The following is a 22943-nucleotide window of genomic DNA, read 5'->3' on the forward strand; positions in this document are numbered from 1 at the left end:
CTGCATCACAAGCACCAGAGCCAGCAGTGTCTTCCCCCAGAAAGGGTTGAGGACACGAAATCTGGTTGCCTGCTGCTGAATGGCTCCTCTGAGGGCTGGGCCACAGTTCCATTTCCCTCCAGGGCTTGTCATGCCCTTGGCACCTCTGCCACTCTTCCAGGGTTGTGTGACACTGGTCAGAAGCTTTTGGGGAAATGGAGGCTGGACTGGCTGGTTTGTTAAACATGTGTGATGACTGAGTGAGGTTTATGTTATTAGGTGGTGTGACTTACAATGCTGATAGGACTTATTCTAGTGGAAGGTATTTTCCCTCTCAGCACAGGTTGCTTCTTCCAGGGACATAGCCCAGAGAAATTAGCCCATGAATGAACCCCTAGTGTTGCCTTAGAAAGCAGTAAGTCTGTTATGAGTCAGTCTCACTGGAAGCACCATGTTGGTTGTGCTCTGAAAGCATTAGTGAAGAAACCTAATGGGTTAGAGAAGCAGAGACTGATTTCCTGCATTGTCTTTGGCACTGAGCAGCCAGTCTGGACCAGTACAGCTCCCCAAACCTGCTGATGGATGCCAGTAACTGCAGTGCATTGTGGACCAGCTCTCCTCTGGCAGTAGTTACTAGCCCTTGCACTTTGGGAAGGTATCAGTATCTCAGATGTGATGTAGTGTTTTGTGTAGAGGAGCAAGCACTTGAGCTGGGGAGGGAAGAAAACTCTTACTGCTCCACAGCTCCCCAGGTGAGGGATTCAGCCCGGGAGGCTGCACACAGCTGGGCAGGTCCATGGAATATTTAACATGAGGGGAGCAAGGGGAAATCCACCACCCATGCACAAGGTGGATTGGGATCTGGGCAGCATGTGGGCCCTGGGGCTTCTGCTGGAAGGGAGGGAGGTTAGTGGAATGGGGGCTGTAGAAGGAGGATGCAGCTGTGTCCTTGGCACACTGGTGGCATGAGCCTTTGAGAAGCAGAGAGAGACTGTGGGTGAGGCAGTGGCTGGAAGAGGCTCCAGGAAGATACCACCCCTCCTGCAGCACCATCTCTGGAGTGTGCAGGGGAGCAGGGCCCGCTCTACAAGGGCTCTGTTTGTCCCAGGGCCGCCCAGCCTGCTCCCCACAGGAGGGAACCTCAGTGCCTGGCTCACAGCTCGCACCTCTGTGCTCACAATGGAGAGCCCATTTGTGAGAATGGGGAATTTGGAGAGCTGCTGCTAGGAGAAATTTTAATATTTGGGGAAAGAGAGAGATGTGGCTGTCTGACAGGAAATGTATCAGCATAGAAGAACATGAAACTGTGATTTTACTCTCTTGTGCAAATGGTATCCAGCAGAACTTAATATGCAATGAAGAAATCCACTTCCACTTTATCGGCCAGACTAAATCATGTTGTGCACAGGAGACTTCCTTTTGCTGTGTGCCAAATAGTAATGATTCTGTGCAGACTTGCAGACAAGGGAAAAAAATAAGCCACATAAAAATACCATATGTGCCAGGCATTTTCTGTGTATTTCCTCAGACATTTGAGGAGCACAATAATAAACTACGTGCTTTTTAAAAAAAAAAATAAATATTTTTTTCCCCTTTGAAAAGCAAATTAAGTTTTGTGAAGGGAGGGAAAAATAGTTTCCTTAGCTTGAGATAAAAGAGAATATTTCAGCTGCTCAGTTGGACTTTTCTGCAGCTCGGACAAAAGCGAGGTCAGGACACCAGCAGTTACAAATTGAACAGCATATGGCCGGTCAGCCCGGACCTGCCAGTGCATTGTATTCCTCTGGCGGGAATGTGGGCCACGGAGCAGAAGGAGCAGCTCCACTGAAAAATGAGACAGAGGTGATATTAAAAGGACGTGGAAAATGGCAGGATCTGCAGGTTGGGCCAGGATTACCTACAGGGAACAAGCCCTGCCTTTGGAGCAGAGAACCGGCTTCGTCCTCGACACCTGCTCCCGTAGCCAAGCCTTTGTGGTGGCCCTGAGGATCTGCAAGGTCACAGAGACCAGCCACCCCGAGCCTCAGGGAAGGGGTTTTGTTGTTCCTGGTAAAGCCCTTTCCAAATGGAGGGTGGGCTTTTAGGAAGTGTGATTGAAGTGCCTCACTAATGTTTTAACTTCCTTCAAAAGTGTTGTGTTCTTTGGAAGAAAACACTGTTTGTTTTCCCCTGTTTGAGATCAGAAGCTATATATGGAAAAAGAGCTACTTTTCCCTTTTGCTTTTGGATATTTCTGGAAAAGGAGGATGTAGTTTTCAGTGAAAGGCAGGATAACCCTAAGCTTTTTCTTTCCCTCTTCAATAAAACAGAGTAAAAATTAGAAAGCTTTTAATAACGTGAAGCTGAATACACATGGATGCTTTCTTCTAGGATACTGTTTATTACAGTACATTCTCAATGATTTATTGTCTTCTGGATTTTCTCGAGGAACATTTAAGAAATCAACCCTCTTGGAAAGGACAAGAATGGGCTGCTCCTGTGAAGATTGACAGAGCATTCTTGTGTTGTTGTGGAGATTACTTGAGGTGATGCCTCTTCGTAACAGAGGGGAGATTTTCTAGCAGTAAATAAGGGATTATGATGAGTATTGTACTTAAAAGGAATTGTGCCTTTACCCAGAATTTTTATTGTTGCTACAGAGCTGAAAGCAGAGATTTTCCTACTTTGTAATCAGGTTGTTTGGAGTAGGCTGATAATGAAAAAACATTTAATGGAAGCAAGTAGGGCATTAATTATGTGAAAAGCAGGTGAATTGAGATCTGTTTTCTGCAGATAATTGAGGAGACTTGAGTCACTTTTGGCCTGCAGACACACCATCATTCATATCCTTTGAATCTTTTATTTGGGATGAGCTATAATGGACTTGGAATCTAGAGAGTGTCTTTCCTTCATTGCTGAGGCATCTGTCATGTTGTGCCATGCGACTTCATGCTGTTCTGATGACATGGCAGAAGATAACAGTGCAATGCAAAGCCAAGCGTGATAAATGTGACATGGCATGTCCAAAACAATACTTGCTTTTAGTAGATCAGTTATCCTTTAAAAGCTAGTATTTAGGTTTGTCCTTAGATAATTCAATAGCTCCCATCCCTGGTAGGAATGATGTCAACCTGAGTTACTGTTTGTGATGAGCAGTGCTGATGGGACATGATGGCATGAAAAGGATGAAAGAGCAGCCGGCTCCGGGTGCACATCCCAGAGCTCATTGCTGAGTACCTGGTCAGGGCCAGGTTCACGGGGCTGGGCATGACAACAGTGTGAGAAACAGTCAGACAGGACCTGTCACAGGCCAGCTGGCCTCTGTGACAGCCTCTGCCCATCACAGCATTTTGAGGTTTAATTTATCCTTTTACAGACATCACCAGTAGCCTGCCTGTGTTAAGCCAGTGAAAGAAGAAGGAAAGAAAAAGCAACTCCCCAAAAATATTGGAAAATTGTGTGGACTGGTTAAATGAGGAACTGAAATCAAATTATTAAACACCAAAGTTGGATGTAAATCTTGCCCAGCCAGTTTGTCATGCAAACTGCATCGGTGTGACCTGACAGGGCTCCAGGGGGAAGCCAGCTCAGCCCTCTGAGACAGACAGGGCCAGAGAGCCTCCAAACGTGGGGTGCATCTTGGGCCTTCAGAGCTACTTCCTCTTCACAGAGGAACATTTTGAAAACTGTTTATTCTTATATGTGAAAATCAAAAATCAAGGCTGGAAGAATCTGGAGTATTTGACAGTATCTTCTCTCTTGTTCTCCCTCTCTCTCACCTGCACTCTCCCCTTGCTGGCTTTTCTATTGCCCTATGACTGCTGCTGTCTGTTCTTGATAGTAATTATTTTCAGTGATTCAAAACACTTATTAACTTAGTTATAAAAAATTGCATATTTTTCAGAGCCGCTGTTGAGGTTAGAAGAAGAAAAAGAAGGTTAAATCAGGTACTGAGCATCCATGGCGCATAGTATTAATAGCTTATTTATTACTTCACAGGCATTTAACATTTTTATTCAGAAGTATTGAATAAGCAGAAAGTAATCTACATAGGACACGGCTAAAATGTCAGGCTGCAAATTAGTTTGTTTATGCAGCAAGCACTGAGGGTTTCAGCCTTGCTCTCCTGCGTGCTGTCGTGCTCTGGGTTACAGGCGGTGAACCCGCCTTCAAATCACAGCCATGAGCAGGGTGAACTTGGTTTTTAACCCGAGCACAGTTCACCAGGAGTTATTTACATGTGCTGGCTGCACAACTGAACCCCTGGTGCTGCTCAGGGTTTCACATCACCGCTTGCTGGTGCCCTGCAGCAGCCTGTAACCCACCCCAGGGCTGTGACCTCCTCCTGTGCCATCCCAGAGAATCTCCCATTGCCTGCACCAAGAGGCTGCTGCAGCCCTCAAACGGGTGTTTGTATATCCTGGGTTTATTTCAGCTCATGGATCTTTAACTGCTAAAGCCTGACTCTGTCCACAGGCTCCAGGCTGTCTTGCCAGGCTTCCTGGAGATCTCTCAGACGATTCAGGGTTGCAGCCACATAAAGGTTACTCCTGCTGTGAGAAAGGATGGTGGAGGGGTTGCACTGGGTGCACTCTGCTGCTCTTGGTCCTTTGCCAAAGTCAATTTTGTCTTGCAGTGTCGAGTGTGTTCGAGCAAGCTCGTGGAGGAGCGTTCTGTTCTCTGGGTGACAGGGAAGCTGGTAGGGTAGCCAATCTTCCAGGCTGGCTTATTGCTGTGCATCAAATCAGCCCTGAGATCTCTGTTTAGGCTGCCAGTGCAAAGATCAATTAGTCCCTGCCATGCGGGGTACCCTGAGGAGCAGCCCAGTGCCCTACAAACCAGTCTGGACCTGCAGAGCATTTCCTGTCTGCCACCAAGGAGCTATCAAAGAGTAATAACCTTGTCGCTAGTTTGCAGCTGAGATGGATGTGAAGCCATGACCCAGATGTGTAGGACTCTGTCCCATAATTAGTCCTCCAAACCAGGCAGCTGCTGGGCCATTGCTTTTCAACTGGCTCTCACCCTGATCTCATACTTACATGGTGCTGCTTGAATCATTTCACTAAAAATTTCCCTAAGTGATGTGTAAATCCGTGGCAGCTGTACCTGTCCTTGTCTGCACAGTGCCAGCTGCAGGCAGGGCCCCAGGTCCCACAGCTTTCCCTGTGAGAGGAGATTCATCTCCTCTGCTCTTCATCACTTAGGAAGGGAGGACAGGGAGAGCTCAGGGGTTTACAGGCACAGGCACAGGAGGACAGAGAGAGCTCAGGCACAGGAGGAGTACATGGGGATCTCACATACCTGAGAGATTTCCTCAGTACAGGATTTTGATTTTTGGTAGTGCAGACCTATCATAAAGGGACCTCATCCCTCAAAGAAAAAACAAAACAAAACAAAAAAACCCCAAAAAACAAAACAGACAAAAAAACCCACAACCAAACAAAAAACCAAAAAAAACAAACAAAAACCAAACAAAAACAAAAACAAAAACAAACAAACAAAAACCCCCAAAAAACAAAACAAAAAAACCAAACCAAAACAAAACAAAAAAAAACACAGAACAAAAAAAACCCCAAAAGAACCCACCCAACCCAAAACAGACACCGAAGTATTTTTCCCTCTGAATCTTCTGACAGCATTGCAGATTGCTGACAGAATGGTTGGGAAAAATCAATCTTCATTTGGGAAGGGCTTTTTCCCCTAGCATGCTTTCTCCACAGAATCTCCCTTTCCAGATTCTTCATTGCTTTAGAGGAGCAGTAGCCACAAATCCAATACTGAATGGGAGCAAGGAAGGCCATAGCAAGGGAAAGTTGTAACTGAAGAAATAGAGCAGCATGTTTTTACTTTTTTTTTTTTTTTTTTTTTTTTTTTTTTTTTTTTTTTTTTTTTTTTTTCTTAGATAAGCTCCCTTTCATAAAACCTATAGGCCCTCAAAAAGAAACTTTTTTTTTTTCCACTGGCATTTTGCTTTAGTAAAGTTTGTCCTAAAAAGTACAAAACAAAGCAAGCCTGGTTTCTCACTGCTAAACATATTTGCCCAACCTCAGAGCTTCACTAATAACTCTGTTTCTTAGCACTAGACATCATAGCAACTATTCTGCAGTGTACAGTGCTGCAGTGGGTTGGTTTGTTTGTTTGTTTCTGAGTGATTTCCAGGCATCTGAGGATACCACACTGGGTTAAGGCAAGCAAGATGCTTTTAACCTTCATTCACAGATAGAAAAAAGCTGGCTGCTCTAAATGAGCTACATGTAAATCCAAGAACTAATATGAATGGAAATCCTGGCTTCTTTAGCTGACTTGAGTTGAAAAATTCTATTTAAGGGACTCAGAAAAATATCTTGTCCTCTTGGACAACACCCAGTTGAATGGGAGGTGCAAGGGGAAAAAAGGCAGGCTAAATTCTGCATTAAAACAAGCACTCTTTCCATCCTCTCTGTCCGTCTTTTCTTTTTAATGCTGATAAATATTTTTCCTGTTTATCATCACATCAGTTGACAGCTTTGTGCAGTGTGATAGTGCTTAATTCAAGGAAGCAAGCAGCATTCTTTAAAGCTGTGTATTTTCCCAGATTCAACATTATTGTGCCAGACAGCAGGTCTGCACCTTCTGCTGCTCTAATGAGCTTTGAGAGGACCAGGCAGACAGAACAGAGTGTTGCTCTCCACCTGAATCCTCCCTACGTCATTTGCCAGATCCGCATTTGTGCGAGTCCAGTGTCCGTGAGAGCTCTCCATCTTGAGATGTAAGAATGTGGGTGTTAATAAAAATGAAGTGGTTTAAAAATAAAAATGAAAGAAAGAAAAAAACACAACAAAATCCCCTCCTGCTTCTGGCCAAGTTGCCCTCAAGGTATGTGCCATAGGGATGATGCAGGAGGTTTACAGTGAGTCGGTAGATGATTTGAGAACTGCAGATCCAGACTTAAAAAAAAAAAAAAAATAATAAAAAAAAAAATCTATTTTTTCCACTTTATACCTTCGGCTAATTACTAAGTATGGTAATATTTAAAGAACTAAGAGCTGATGGTAGGAGCATATGAAATAAAAGGTTGTGGGAGGTTAAAGAAGTCTTTTGAAGTCCAGCTTCCCAGATAATTTTCCTCTTGCAAAAATTTGATTGCCTTTTGAATAGCCCCGCTCAGGGTGCGTTTGCTAATCACTATCTTGTGGGCTCGCATCCTGCAATGGGCTCTTCTCTGCTCTCACCTGCCCTGCTCTGGTGGCTGTCCCAGCTCCATCTCAGCCTCTCCCCTGACAGCAGCTGCTTCCCCTCCTCTCCCGCTGCTTTTAAAGGACAGCCAAAGTATTTAAAGGGCTGAAATCCCCATCTCGCTCTCAACTGGCTGATTTACTTTGCCTTGCGACTTGTAATTAATTAAGAAAAGGTTAATTCTTCTCCTTCCAGTACTTACTCTTCAATATTATTCATACCAGGTTATTTTCCCTTTCCCCCTCTGACTCTCCTGTAAGTCTGGCTTTTTAGGATTAGTCCATTTCTGATCTTGACATTTTTGTCTGTTGCCTTGCACATCTCTTTTTAACAGCATATTACCAGTGTCACTTCATGTGAAATCCATGTAATTATTTTTTAGGTTTGAAAGGTTTTTTGCTTTTAAAGGGCAAACAAGACTTTTCAGCAGTCTTTCCAGGTGCATTAAGGCACGTGGGACTTTCCAAACACAGTGGGAGGAGTAGTTCCACCATCAGCAGGGTCTAGAAGTGCTAGCTGGTGTCCCTTGACACTTTATTTGTGGAAGATGATGGTTGTCTGCAGAGGCTTTTCAGCAGCTAATTTTAAGAGCATCTTAAATAAATCTCTCCTTTAGTTACAAAGAGTGAATACCAGGTAGGGACAAAATGTCTACAAATCTATTGTGTATGCCCTTCTAGAAAAACTCGAGGTAAGAAAACAAAGTTTGAGAAAATGTCAAGGCCTTTTTCAAAATATTTATTTCTGGATTCAGGGTTTTTCCTTCCTCATTAAAAGTATTATCCAAATTCAGCATGATATTGCCAGTTGACCAGATCAGTCTTAGGCGTCACCAAAGGCTATTTGGTGTCCTCAAATTCTGCTGGGTATTCCAGGGGCAAAATCAGAGGCAGTGATGTGTTCTTCTTTGCAAATCCTTGCCTGCAGTGTCAGTATTACTAATTTTCTTTGTGCCAGGAGCACAAGGACTGTGTGGTGCAGTCAGTGAGTGGTACTCAGTTAGGGGCACGACACCAAACCCTGGCTGATGGCCAGAGCATTGTTGCAGTCACAAAAGCACTTCTGACGTATTTGCTCTCCATAAGCTGCTGCCTTTGTGCCACTCCCTTCAGAGAACAAGAAGTGCCACAGACATGGGGATAATCCATGTTTGAGACTCTTCTGGTGGGACCAGAGGTTTCACATAGGTCTTAGTCTGGTGAAGGGTAGTGCTGTGTAACACTGTTGGTTTTACTTCACCGTGCTATGATTGATATATTTTGTCATCATTATATGTCAATATGCTCCAGGGGAAAAAAGTAATCTCGAAACACTAAACACATGCACAGAGCAACCAAAGATGTGTGGACATGGGAGGGCAGGTCAAACCAGTGAGAGGACATATCCAGCACTTGTGGGAGCTTTGGGGTTTCCAGTAACTCACAGGGAGGTGATGCTGTTTCCAATGATGTGGGTGAATCTGAAGGTGTGAAGGTTGTGTAACACAGAGTACCTGTGTAATATGTGATACACAAATACGTTCTGCATCCATTAGACCAACCTTTAATAATCTGCTGTGTGGAGTACACAACTCTCCCCCCAACCCTCTCGTCCCTGGAGCTCACAAGGGTGAGATAAGAACATGGTCAAGAGGTTCCTTCATTCTCTGTCTATTTTTGATAGGAGAGGGTGGGAAGTACTTCAGCGGGCTGCTGAACTCCTGGTTTTGAGCTTAGTGTTCCTTAGTATTCTGTTTTTCTTCTTACTTTATTCAAGTACTAATTATGGCAACATCAATATACACCAATTTTAATACCAAGCAAACATGTTCCATTTGTGAAGATGTGGGAGTAGGAGAGAGGGGAGACGAGGTCCCCCTTGTTATTACTGCACAAAGCAGGGTGGGACATCCAGTGCAGCATTTGTGCACCCCAAAGTCCCCAGGCTGCCCTTCCCCAGCACTGATCCATTGGCACAGATGGAAGAGGGGTTGCAGGTGACTGCTAGAAGGCAGCAGCAGCTCGTGTTCATCAGGGCAGCCCTGCTGGGAGACACAGCCTGCTGAGGGACACAACCTTCCCCTGCCATTGACTGAAGCCAGGGGTGGGGAGCTGGGCTGGCTGGACCTTTGGTTTGCCCTGGTGTGAGGGGCCTGTGTTCCTTGTGTAGCCTCTGGCACAGCAGCTGTTACTGCCTCAGCAGGTGATGTGTGTTGGGGTGAAGAAATTTGGCTCCCTGAGGGAGAAATGACATTGATCACTTGTAGCCAGTCTTTTAAGTGGTATTTGGCAGAGTAAATACATTTAAAAAAATAGTATTTTTGAAACAACAGTGCTGTAGATATTATATTCTTGTCCTCCAAGCAGCATCTTTCTCCCAGCTTTGATGAGAGCAGGGCCCACCCACCAGGCTGTCCTGCAGGCATGACTCCAGCCCCTGGCGCTCCCTGTGCAGCACCTCCGCAATGTCACTCACCCTCTTCTGAAACTACTTTTTCACTTTTAGGCATGGGATTGTTTTTTGACCTTCAGGCTTCCACCTCCAGCAACAAGACTTGTCAGCTTCTGGGACACGGGCTGTAGACAACTCCAAGCTGAAAGGCTGCCCACTTGTCTTCTGATCTCGCGCCAGGCTGTCCTTGGGGTTAGGGCTGGGCTCCAGCAACTGCAGCACAGCCAAACCGAGCCATGGCTGGGGATTGCGGAGACCACAGGTCTCCTCTTGGTGAGCAGGCTCGGTAAGAGCCGCCTTACAGAAGCCTGAAAGGCAAGGGGGCAGAACTAACCTCCAGAGGAGTTAGTTTATTAATGTCATTTCCAACCAGCTTCATTGTTTTGTCACCCTCTTGATGCTGCCTGTGACTTTAATGCTGCCCACTCGCAGGCTCAGGCAGAATTGCCTGGGAAGCATTAGCAGAGAGGGTGTGAAATAAAGGCAAAAAGAGGAGCTCAGAGACCTCCAGGCTGCGGTGGTGGAGGGGACAGAGCTGTGAGTGTGAGTTATGGAGAAGCGCTGCAGACAAGCCCAGAGCACGCCTGCCCTCCTGCCCATCCCTCTGCGGGATGTCCTGTGCAGCAGCCGTGGGGTGTGTTTAACATCGGGGGTGTCTCTGTCATCGTGCCAGCCCCGCACGGGCCCGGCTCCTCCAAATTGCCGGGGCAGGCTGGCCCCCCGCCGGCCCGGCAGCTCCATCAGCCTAATTGGGGCTCCGGCAGGGCTCTGCTGGCCGAGCAGCTGCCGCACACGAGGCACCCGCGGCAGCAGCCGCGCCTCTTAATGAGTTTGTGGCTCTTTCATTAGTGAGTGAATGGCTGGGATTTCATTTTCCCCCTGTACTGGCTTTCCAGACCCCTGCTTGAGAGAGCAGACCGAATTCAGTCAAAAGAGACACTTTTCCTAGGTTAAGTTACTTCCATCTTTTTCTTTTTGATTTCCTTTAAACCGGAGCAGAGTCTCTGAGAGCGTCAAAATGGGTACTTTTTGCATATACAGTGCTACTGCATTTGAAACTATTTGCCCTATTAACATAAATATATCTTTAAAAGTCATGGCTATTCCTGATTGAGTAATATCACATATTTCTGGTGAGATTTTGGATTTTGAGGAGGGGAGGGCTTTATGCACCCAGAACCTAAAAAATACACACAAACCCCACCACACAAACCCTGTATGTTTGTTTGAATGCATTTTCCACAGACTTCTTCAAGGTCTGCTGTGAAGGGAGCAGTAGCCAGAGACTGGCTTCATGCACCACAAATTCAGAAAATCAATTTAGGGCAGCAAAATATTTCCCACCTTGGAAAGTGGGGTCGCTTTCCTTCCTAGCCCTGGAGAGGCACATGTGGCACAGCCAAGGGAGGGGTGAGCAAAGTGCTGAACTGAGCTGCAGAGCAAGGGCTCGACCTGCAGTCCCAGGGAGCCTGGGGTCTGATGGGATTAGCCTGCTTATCTGCTTTTCTGGCTTTCAGTTAGGATTTAGTTAAGAATTTCCTGCATCTGCATCAGCAAGAAGAAATGGCTGTTCCTGGATTCGGAAAGGTCAGCAACAGGCCAAAGATATTTAAGCACAGAGTTTGAGACTTTTAAGGTGCTGGAAGTGCATAGGCTGGAGCCAAATCTAAAAGTAGGTCCTTGGCATGAGGAAAGAAGAAGCTTCTAGCGAGGTCTGCTTTGCTGTATCTCTGTGCATTTGTAACTAGCAGGAGATGTTCCCACTCCCATTTTGTGCCTGCTGTTTGTCCCTCCACACCAAACCTGCAAAGCTCCCATGGGCTCAGGAGCTCTCAAGTCTCACTGGATGTGTGGCATTTGGGAGACTGTCCTCCCTCCCCGTGCTGCAAAGCCCAGGGCCCTGACTTTTTCCCACCCCATCTGTGCTTTGCCCACCAGCCAGCATCTGGTAGGTGCCTGCTTTGAAGCGATTCCTCCTCTGCAGGCAGAAAAAGCCCCTCAGATTAATGGTCTGCCTAAAAGCTGAAGAGAAAAAAAAAGAGAAATAATTTTAAGTATCACATTAAAATGCCACTCCACATCTGAAAGGATCCATTAAAACTTTTATAGAGCTTTTTACATTTGTTTCCCCTCTTTTACATTTTGTTCTGATTCAGGCACTTCTTATAATTCTTCTCTTATAATTCTCCTATGTAATAAACATTTTCGCCTCGGTTGGCTCCGCTCTAAGAGGGACTATTTTTGGTGCAGAGGAAAACGTGGCACTTTTGATAGAATAGAGTTTTTCTTTCCAAAATCACCATTTGCAGGGATCCAGCCTGGGCAGGAGCCTTGGGCTAGCCCCCTGGAGGTGTTCCTGCACAATCTTTCTTAAAAATGTTGTATTTTTATTTGGAGAATGCACCTAGGCTTCACCCTCTGGTTCTTCTCTTTGTTAGAAGGAAAGGTTTCTAAGGTCCAGCAGAAATCCCAGAAAACATTCAAGGCCAGGCTGGAGTGGCTTCTGAGAAGTCTGGTCTAGTTGAGGATGTTCCTGCTCATTGGAGGGGGGTTCAACAAGGTGACCTTTAAAAGGTCCCATCCAACTCAAACCATTCTATGATTCTATGGCTGGGCTAATTGGGCAGGTGGCTCCCTCCTCCTCAGGACTGTGGGCAGAAAATTAGAGTTTTCACTTGTTTAGCCATTGTAATTACTTAAAAAAAAAAAAATTTAATTCCTAAGGGGTGCTTGAGGGGTATTGACACAAGCCCTGCTGTCTGCAGGGGAAGCCAGGAGCTGCAGGGCTTGTCCTGCAACCTGCCCAGCCTGTCCCTCCATAGGGGCTGGGGACCTGCTCACCATCCCACCTGCCTGCCTCTCCCAGTCAAACCTGCTCCTCATGGCACACCGTGCACAGGGGACTGGTGATGTCAATGTGTTACTTGGAAAATAATTTTAAGACCTCAGATTTAGACTAGACTCAAGTGTTCCCATAGGGAAAAGCCAGCACCTTACCAGGTTAGTCATAAACAGCCCAAGAGAGCATGTTGTGCCATGTATTGCCCTTTCCTTGTCTTTTCCTCCTTCTCCTGTGTCCATGACACTGCAGATCCTGCCAGATGAAATCCCACTCGCTGCTTACCTGTACTTCCTGACTGAGGGATTTGACAGTGTATTATTTAATCCTTTGTCTTGTCTCTAGTCCTCTCACATAGATATGCATTTTTGAAAGCTAAATGCTTGAAACAAAGCATCTCAGTACACTGGGAGCAGTGTGGCCACCCCAAGAAGGGATTTTTCAGGAGGAATAAAGGTTTAACCTCAGCATTGCCAAGCTCCTTTCAGGGCTCCCCATCTCTCTGTTCTGCCTTGTTACCGTACCTGCTCCTCGGGCTCTCCTGCCCCTCCTCTGGCTGCTTGGCATCAGCACACCTAAGCCTTGCAAACCCAGGGCAGACTTCAGGAATGCAAATAATGTTCCCTGTGCATCCAAACCATGTCTCTAAAAACCTTTTCGTCTTGTTCCTTGTTGCCCTGGAGGATAGTTACTTCAAAGAGCAGCCCTGTTGCCTGGTATTTCAGTTTATCTCATTACCATTGTGTTTGCCAAGCCAGCCAGCTTTGCCAGAAACAGAATCAAGGTTGTTGGCAGTGCTGACTGGCTCGCATCTTCACCCTCTCTGCTGGCAGAGATGCTAATTCCCCTTGATTGCAAGCCCTGCATTCATCTTTTGTGAATAAGCTGTGCCTACAGTCACGGCATAATGGCTTTAAAAACCTGGGCTTGAGCCCATGGGCCCCTCTGCTTGGGCTGTCCAAGGCAGGGCTAATGGATGCTGTTAGATTATTTACTTGCCACTTTTTTGGCCCAGAGCAGCAGCTGGCTGGCACCCACAGCTGGCAGAGGGCAGGCAGGAGAGGCACAGTGGAGAGCTGCTTGGCAGGCAGAGAGCCCAGGGAGGAGCTGGAGGAGGCACAGAAGTGAGGATGGAGGGATGGATGGATGGATGGATGGATGGATGGATGGATGGATGGATGGGTGGGTGGAGGGATAGGTAAAGGGATGGATGGGTGGGGGGATGGATGAGTGGATAGAGGGAGGGATGATTGGATGGGTGGGTGAGTGGGTGGATGGATGGATGGATGGATGGATGGATGGATGGATGGACGGACGGACAGTGGGTGGGTGCAGGGATGCATGCACCACTGAAAGGTCATTTGTCACAGCAGGGGCTGGTCACAAGAGTAGAGGTGAGAGCTGACAGCTTCTGGCTCTAGGGGCTTCCCTGGGCTTCAGGAAGACTAGAACAGCCTCAGGATACCCTCAGGATGGTTTTAATACAATCTGATTTCCCTCTTGTCATCTTGAGTTGATTGCAACAAACTGTGTGTAAATTTTTTAAAAGTCTCCAGTGCAAAATGCTGAGCTGGCAATAGCATAGCACAACCTGAGTAGTTTGTGCTCATGCTGACTTGAGTTGGCATTGCCAGCATGATCAGAATGGGACAGCAAGCTTTGGGTTGCTGCTGAAAGCCAGTTTAATGGCTGAGGATTATTTTATTGTTTTTAACATCCCTAAAATGAAACACACCTAAAAAAAAAGAAAAAAAAAAAAAAAAAAAAAAGAGAAAGAGAGAGAGAGAGAGAGAGAAGAAAATTAGCAAATCCTGGATCTATTAACCAGGGGTGAGCAGAACATGCAGGGATGGGTGAGTTGGGGTAGACAGCCACATCCCTGGCTTTACATTCCTGTTTAGGATAGACCTGCCCCAAACAATGCTATGGCTGTTGCTAAGCAACAAGTGATGCTTGCTATAGCCAGTATTGCCCTCTTAAAGGTACATTTGCAAGGAGCAATCTGCTGTGTGCACGACATTAATTTGCAGATGTATAGATCTGTATTAGTTAGTGGCAATAAACTTTGGCAATGCTTCAGCGTGGTGTTAAAATGGAATACAATGTGGCATGAAGATATTGTGCAGCAAAAGCATTAAGCCCTCCCCTTCATTTAATTGGAACTTAAAGCTGGGATATCTTACTCACCAAAATAAATTAACAGTAAATCAGGTTACAGAATAAATTAACAAATTAAATTGGGTTAGTTGGAAAGTTTAAAAAGGAGGAGCATCTGTGAGCTGCTTGCATTATAAATACAGTTGCAAAGTCTTGAGATGGAAGGGAAGGCTCACACAGAAACATGTAACTGTCCCAGGGCTGCTTTGATTTCCAGTCTTTATCAGCAAAAACTGGGCCTGCTCTAACCATGAATTAAAACTCAGTCATGGTATAAAACCAACCAAAGGCAAAGCACCCACATCAAGAAAGGCTTTTGGCTGCTTGTCTTCCTCTGGTTTTGTGAATAGTTGCCAGAGATTTGCAGAGCATAAGGCTCCTTTCATGGGCCATCACAAACTCCCTTCTTCATTTTCTTAAGATTCTTTTCCTTCATCTGCTTTGCTCCACCAGCCAGCACCTCACTTTATCTCCTGTGCCTGTAGAAGATGCTCCCACCCCTTGCGTGCTCCCCAGGGATGTGCCCCAGGTCCCACCTGTGGATGCAGTGGCTCTCCTCACCCCCCATAACCTTGGTGGGGACTTTGGACATGCACAGAGCCATTTGCAAGGCCTGGGCTGAGGGGCTGCTGGCTCTCAGGATGGCCAGGAGGGGCTGGCCTGATGTTCTTGCCATGCCACAGAACTTCTCTGTGCTCCTTCACTCACCCTGGGCTCATTCCTGCTGCCGTGGCAAGGCTGAGGGAACTCTCATCTGATGGCAGCAGTGAGAAGGGGAACTGTGGCAAGGTATTTTAACTGTATTACTTTCAGGTGGTTGCCACATCTTTTCTAATTAAAATGAAATCATCTTAGGACTCCTGAAATGAATATTTGGTATAATAGATTCAGAAAGTGATGAAAATGTTTTCATTAAATAGTGAGAGAGGGAGAGAGACCCTGCAAGGCATAGCATTTTATCTCAACTCTCTAATAACATTAATAAACTCTTTAATCTTTGTCACGTTTATGACTTAATGGCAATCCTTAAAGACATGACAGACAAGTTAGAGTTGCCAGGTTCCTTTAACCTATAAGCATTCATATTCTTCCCAGGATTTTGATTAAGTGGAAAATTCCTCTGCAACGGGCTTTATTCTCCTTGTAAATCTGTGCTCTGCGGTCGTGTGAGTGGCAGAGGATGCTCAGCTGGGACCTGGTCATGCTGTGGGGGGGGGGGGGTGGGGGTGGGGGTGGTGTCACCTCCCAGGGCATAGGTGAGCTCCGAGGGTCCTTAGTGTCACCCCTGGTGTGAGCAGCCCTGGCTGTTCCCCTTCTCCCAACTGGGTACTGACCTTGTCCTGCTGATGGGCTTTGCTCTGCTGGTCACCCGGGGGACTTTGGCTCTCCTCTCCATGAACACCGTGCTCAGCTGTGTGCTGAGTGTGTTTCCCCATTCCCTCTGGGCTCCAGAGCACTGAGAATCCCTGTGCCTTTGCTCACACACACGAGGCTGTGACAGTCTGTGGTTTCAGACAAGTAATATTTGCCAGGAAACAGCATTAAGGGAGTGTTTATTTGGTTGCAAGGTCAACACTCCAGTTGTGGATGCTGAGAGCTGCCAAGCCCAGACTTCACTCTGCCCCAGTGTGCCATTCTATCTGTGTGGTCCAAAGAAGCAGATACCCAGGGGGAAAATAGTATGATCAAATAATTATGGAGCTGCACAACAAGACAGGCACAGCTGGGGGCTGACTCCAGCCTTGGGATTTTCTTTTTTTTATTTTTTCCCAGCAATCTGGCATTTTCCAACCATCAAGTTCCTGACTATAAAAGCTAATTAATATTCCTTTAATGTAAGGTTTTTGCATTTAATCTCTTTTATTTATTTTGGTTTGTTTTCTTAATGTCACATGAAAGTGCAGCCTTCTCCCCTCTGTTGCTGGGGCTTGGACCCAGAACATCCATTTCAGCAGCTGCCACCCACCCCACTGTTCCCAGCTGGAAGCAAAGGGATGCTCCACTGGTGGGGTGAGTGCAGGGAAGGGTCATCAGTGGCTTCCCTTCTCCTGAGGCAGCTGCAGTGCCCAAACCCAAACACCTCCACACGGGACAGGTGTTATTTCATCCACATTAGGTTCACTGTTATCTGCTGCACACAAAAGTACCAGCTTGGTAAATTCATTCTTGTAAATGATAAGCTGAAGCCTCTTTGGTTGTTTCTCAGTCACATGCCAGCAATAAAATGAAGAATTGCCATTAACCCCCTCTTTTATTTGCATAATTTTGATGCTGTCAAAAAAAAAAAAAAAAAAAAAAAAAAAAAAAAGAGACAATACTCATGTAGCATAAGGAGAATTTTTAAATAGAAACATTAAATTTTAAAACTCTAATAAAGATAAAAGCAAAATAAACACTAGAATTTGAACTTAGAGAATGAGAGAAGAAAGATTAGGCTGTGCTGGTGAAGTAATGGAGGTAGTGGCTGGTAACAATTTTTAATAGCACATTAATGCTGAATTACTTTGGAATTTCTGCAGGAGTCGAGATGACATCCACATAAACACCAAATGAATTCCAAATGATTGGTATTATCATAAAGAGCACCAAATGAATTAATAATGATGGAACACTTAAACTAAAACATTATCTTCTCTAATCTGTTTTCTCTTTTATGCACTGCGCAATTCATTTTTAGCCAACTATGACCCTTTGTTTCATTTGTCTTTTAATTTAAAAACATATATATTTATTTTCTGCATGGATGTACTGCTCCTGCACTGTTTGAAGTGGGACTTGGACTAGTCCATCCTCACAACAGTTTTGCTTTGGCCTCAGAAAATTTAAGCGATAGATGAGAAGACATCTGGACATGAGACTTGTCGCTGGGAAAATGACTATGACTAATAAGAACAATAATAATAACGATTCCCTCTTGATGGTCCCACATGTGCACAGACCTCAGGGCACCCTTAACAGCGTTTAATAAGCTAAATGGCTCACTTTACAGCTAGGCAATATGTCTCCCCCTCCCATGGAGAAGCCCAACAGGAGAGGGAGCCTGAGCTCTCAGTCTGTGTAGATGAGCCAGAAGGGATCATTAAACAGGAGTCTGGGGCTGGTTTTGGGTGTCCCAGGGAGCAGCTGAGCCCCAGCAGTGCTGCTACATGTGTGTGTGGCTTTTTGGGGTCCCCCACCCCTGTCACACGGGGGTTCCTTGGCACAGGCTGGGCAGGGGACACCAGCACAGCATCGCTGCCTGCAGGCAGTGCTGGCCCTGGTCACTCCAGGTCCCTCCCCACGGCCAGGCTGGGTGTGCATGCTGACATATTAGCAGTCAAATGACATTTAGAGAGCACAAGTCTCACTCTCTTCTGCAGGCCAAGTAAATATCATTAGTAATGATATTAAATCTCAAATTGTGCTGCTGCACTATGGCAACCACTCGGCAATTTGCTATTGCAGCTTGTTCCTAACAATTACTTTCATGGACTTTATTTCTTGGAAAACTATTACTGACCATATCCTCTACATGGCCTGCTCTGAAAAGAAATAATAATAATGATGATGATAATAATAAATTAATTTTTAAAAAAGTCAACCCAGCTTTCAGAGTGAGGGTTTAATGCTGCCACCAGGCCGGCATGGCAGGTTTGGGGTTTGTTAGGAAGCTGGTGGTACTGGGAGCTGCACAGGGAGCTGGGCAGGGCACAGCTCTTCTGCCCTCTCATTCTTTGTGGCTTTGATGCAGGATGTACTGCAGGGCAGTCAGCTGGCTCTTCTCCACAGCATCCATCACACAATTATAATCTTATTTTTCCATGTAAAATTACATTTTTGTGTGTGCATGTGTATTTATTACACGTGTGAGTACATAGGCATATCCGTGTGTGTGCATGAGTGTGAGTATAGGGCACATGTGTGTATACACACACATATAGGTGCCTGTGTGTGCCATATGTGCATTTACACATCCCAACCTGTCCATATCCTTGTGCACACACACACACACACACACACACACACACACACAGAGCCCTCAGCTCTTGGCTGCTCCTCACTGCAGCAGGGCTGTGGCACTGGCAGCCCCACCACACGTGCTGCGCTTCTGTGACAGAAACAACATATAATTACATTACAAATTAACTTGCAAATGCTGGCGGTGATGTACTCCATGGGAAAAAAAAATAATAAAAAATAAAATCATCGGTTTCATCTCCTCCCGTGTCTTGTCGCCGGTCCCTCCAGCACGGTCTGCGTCTGTCAGGATCCGTGCCCTGGGAGCACGAATCATTTTTATTAACCATTAAACAAGAAGATCCTTTTTATTTGAGAATGTAAAGCATGCAGGAAGCCCTATCTATAGCTGCTAATTGAGGTCACCTTACAGGGCTGTCCCTCACCCCTGCGCCCATCCCTCAATGCCCAAAGCCCCGCCGTGCACCCGGCGCTGCCGTCGGGGCCGGTCCCGCCCGCCTTTGCATTGAGGGGCCGGATCTTACCATCGATATACGCTTCTTTTCCCAGGGACCCGGTGTAAACCAAGCCCCTTTCAAAGCTTCTCTCATCTCATGGCAAGTTTATGAGGCGTTGCTACATTTTGTTAACATTTCTCACCTTCAGGTCGTTATTCCCCTCGCCGGGGCGGCGGCAGGAGAAGGGTGGCCTTGGCTCCCGTCACCTCCGTGTCCCTGGCTGGGGTGACACAGCCCAGGGAAAACCAAATGGGAGCGGGACTGACCCCGAGGCTCCTCCCCGGGTGCCCGTGCTCCCTGGAGGGAGCGAAACGGGCCTCCCGTTTTGTTGACAAAGCGCTGGTGGCGGGTGCCACCTCGTTAGCATTATAGAGCAGATTCCTCACAGGCTTTTTTTATTCTGCAGCTTGGCTGCTGCTGTGTGAGACTGCGGAATATTTTACTGCCTTGTGGCTCGCATTCAATACGGCAAATAAAAAAAAAAAAAAAAGGAGGAAAAGTTGACAAAAATCCTGCTTTTTTTTTTTTTTCTTTATACGTGCATCTCTGTTTTTAACAGCTGTGACAAAACTGTTAATTAAACTGAAACTAAAATAAATTAAGCTCACCTAATATGACAAGCATTTGAAAGCAAAGCATGAGCCCAGGGGCTGGCAGGGTAGGAGCTGCTGTGCCTGTTCCTTCTGCCCCTCCTGTCCCCCTGTCCCCCTGTCCTGCTTGCAGGTGCCAGCAGAGGATGCATTGCTGGCACTGTCAGGGTGCAGCATCCCAGATGCTGGGGGCGTGGGGGGGGGGGGCTAAAAAAAGATATTTTTGGCTTCTGTGTCAGAGCACAGTGTAAGAGACTCCATCAGCCAGGCCGTGGCCTGTTGAGACCAGAAATACAGGCAAAATATTATTATTATTTATATTATTATTAATAATAGTTCTAAATGACTCTAAAAACTTAATGTGTGATGGCCCAGTGTTTCTCCATCTCCCTTCAAGTTCAGCTGAGGTTGTTGATGACTCTGGAAAAGCCCCACCAACAGCTAGACACCCTCAGCTTGCTGTACAAACCTATGGGGGCTGCAGACGCCTTACAAGCAGAGCTGCAGCCTGGCCACGCACCCATAAATTAAAGAAAGGGCCAGGCTGGCCGAGGCCAGCTTTGATGTGCAGTAATGAACCTCGCTTTTAATTCGGGGCCGTAACTTCCATGCCGACGCAAAAGTGGGAGCTGGGAAAAGCTGCATGCATAATCAGGGGTGAAAGCAAGGATGCGGCAGTGCGATGTGTCTGATGTTGGATGAGAGGGAAGATAGCCTTTAATCATTTTGTTTTCAAAGAAGCTTTGGAGAGCTCTTTGAAGATGAGGCGTTTTTTGAGGGCTGCTTCTGGAAAAAGTAGGAGGCAGCGATAGACGGCACCCACGTCCACCTGCCCGCTGGGTTAACCTGTGCATGGGACACACCCGGGCATCCCTGCCACCTCCCTCCCAGCTGGCACAGAGAGCCTCTAAAACCAGAGCTGCCCGTGCTGCTGACACCCTGAGGGAGGAGGAACTGCCCAGTGTCTTTGCTGTTGAGGTGATCCCCGTTCCTCAGCGTGCAGGGGAAGCCAAGCAGTTAGAAGAGGATGTCCAGCATCCCTCCATTAATTATAGTATTTTTGTAATGATAATGTTCTGTAAATCTGTCTTGCTACCTTTGGATGAAAGGGACTGATAATGAACATCTGATCAGACTTGAAGGAGAAGCAGCATGGTGGTGAGGCATGGGGCTGTGCCTGTCCTGTAATGCAGCATTTGGGGTGGAGAAGGGTGAGGTGTGTGTCACACACACCTCCACAATGCCCCATCACTGCAATCAGTCAGGGTGGTAGCTGCAGGTGAGTTCCTTATGGGCTGCGATCCAGCCCAGGGTCTGAAGGCAGGAAGGTATTTGACACCACCTGACCCCCCCAAGGCTGGGGAGGGTGAGGGACTCTCTCTGCCAATAGCATGCCTGGCTTTATTTTGAGGACTGAGGTCAGGATGCTGTTGTGATAAATGCATCACATACAAAATAAGGATGTGTTTTCTTGCTCCACAAATGTTACAGGCTGTTCCTTAGGGAATGGGTGTGCCAACAGTCCTATTTTTACCTCTTTTTACCTTTTATACCTTTCAGTGTGGCTTGTGGTAAAACAACACCCAGGCCAGCAAGTGACTGCAGGCTGTTGGGTGATGTGTGTTGCCCACATTGAGTGTAGAATACTCAAAAAAAAGTGGTCTTTTCAGTGGTTTTGGTACTTTTGGTCATTTAGTTTTGTTTTTAAAGTAGGTGAGTGCTGGTAGTTGAGGTTATTTGCAGTTGCCATAGTGCCATGACAAAAAAAGCCTATGAAACAGCCAAAATAGATGAATTACTGCTCTCCCCAAGTCTATCTCCATGGGCATCACAAGGGACCTTGCTTGTGCTGCTAAGTGTACACTGAGAAGAGAACAAACAGCAAGACTTTTTCACCCCTCTGTGTGACTCCAGGTGGAGGAGCTGGGCTCTGCCTTGGTGCATGGCACAATTCCCACAGCCATGGCTTTGCCTGGCCGGGTCTTTATGTACCCAGCCCACCTCCCTCCATCTTCTGCTAAACTGCACAGACATCGCCACATCTTGAGTTCTGGCCAGCACAAGGATCTAACAAACACACATTTTCCAGACCCTGAAGAAAAGGAAAAATCCACATCTCTACACTGCTGTGTTTTGTACAGTCTTTGCAAATGTCTTTGGTAGAAATCTCCATTCCTGGACGTAAAATCCCAAGACACTGTTACTGTCACACTGTGTGCCCATGTCAGCATGTTGAAGGTTAAGTTTGAAAGACCTAAAGAGGTGAGACCTGCCCCCTGTGGGTTAAAACAAAAAACCCTTTCCCCCTCTGCTCTCCTGTCTGCAGCAGGTATTTAAACACTGGCCTTGTTGGGGATGTGTGAGGCTTTGTGGCAGGCCCTGCAGCTGGGGATGCAGCTAATGACACCTGGCAAACGCAGGCTGTCTGGGGATTAAATGTGCCACTGCTCAGTAAAAGCCAGGCTCATAATGTTGGGAAGTTTGGAGACAGTGTGTCCGACTCCTATTTTCACTCCTAAACGACGCTGTGCTATTTTTGTCCAGGCCAAACCTTGCCTTTTTTAATTAGGTTTATTGCTATAGCTCCATGGCGATGTGTATGTGCTAATGTTTGATTTTTGTATCTAATGTAAGCGACCGAAATAAACAATCCAGACCTGATAGTCTCAGTGGGGGGGGACTGACATTTGGAATTGGCTCAAAATATGCGGGTTTGACACTTGTTAGACTCCAACTCTTCTCTCAGGAAATGAAGGAAGCACAAAGCATGGGAAGGTGTCTGCAGGGTAGGGCTATGTTTGCCTCCTTCAGCCCAATCCTCAACCTGCTGCTGGAGTGCTCCACAGAGGAGCTTGCAGCCATTGCTGTGTCAGGTGTAGCAATGCAGGGATCAGAGGAGGGACATTGTAATGCCACTTGGGCATGAGCTACCAGACCTTGCAAAGCCTCCCTAGAGGGGAATCTTGTGCCACCAAACCTGTGCAGTGCAGTGCTGCTGTGCCTGGCCTGCCCTCCTTGTCAGACCACCCTGGCTGAGCCTGAGCATGGGACACAAAACCAGCAAGGACTGGGACAGAGAGGAGTATTTTGCAGTGGGTTTGAGCATGGAAACATCCCTGTGGTGCAGCCAGGATCACACCTGCTCACAGCCTCTGCTGTGCACTCCTGCCCCACTCTCACTATTACAGTCTGAAAACAAGGATAAAAGATCAGAGACCTGGGGCAAGGACTGAGGACAAGGGGGCTGAATGACCCCCTCTCCTTCTGCCTTGGCCCAGCCTATGGCTCCAGGGAGCAAAA

The sequence above is a fragment of the Zosterops lateralis genome, assembly GCF_965231275.1.
Source record: "Zosterops lateralis genome assembly, chromosome: 7".
Lineage (NCBI taxonomy): Eukaryota > Metazoa > Chordata > Aves > Passeriformes > Zosteropidae > Zosterops > Zosterops lateralis.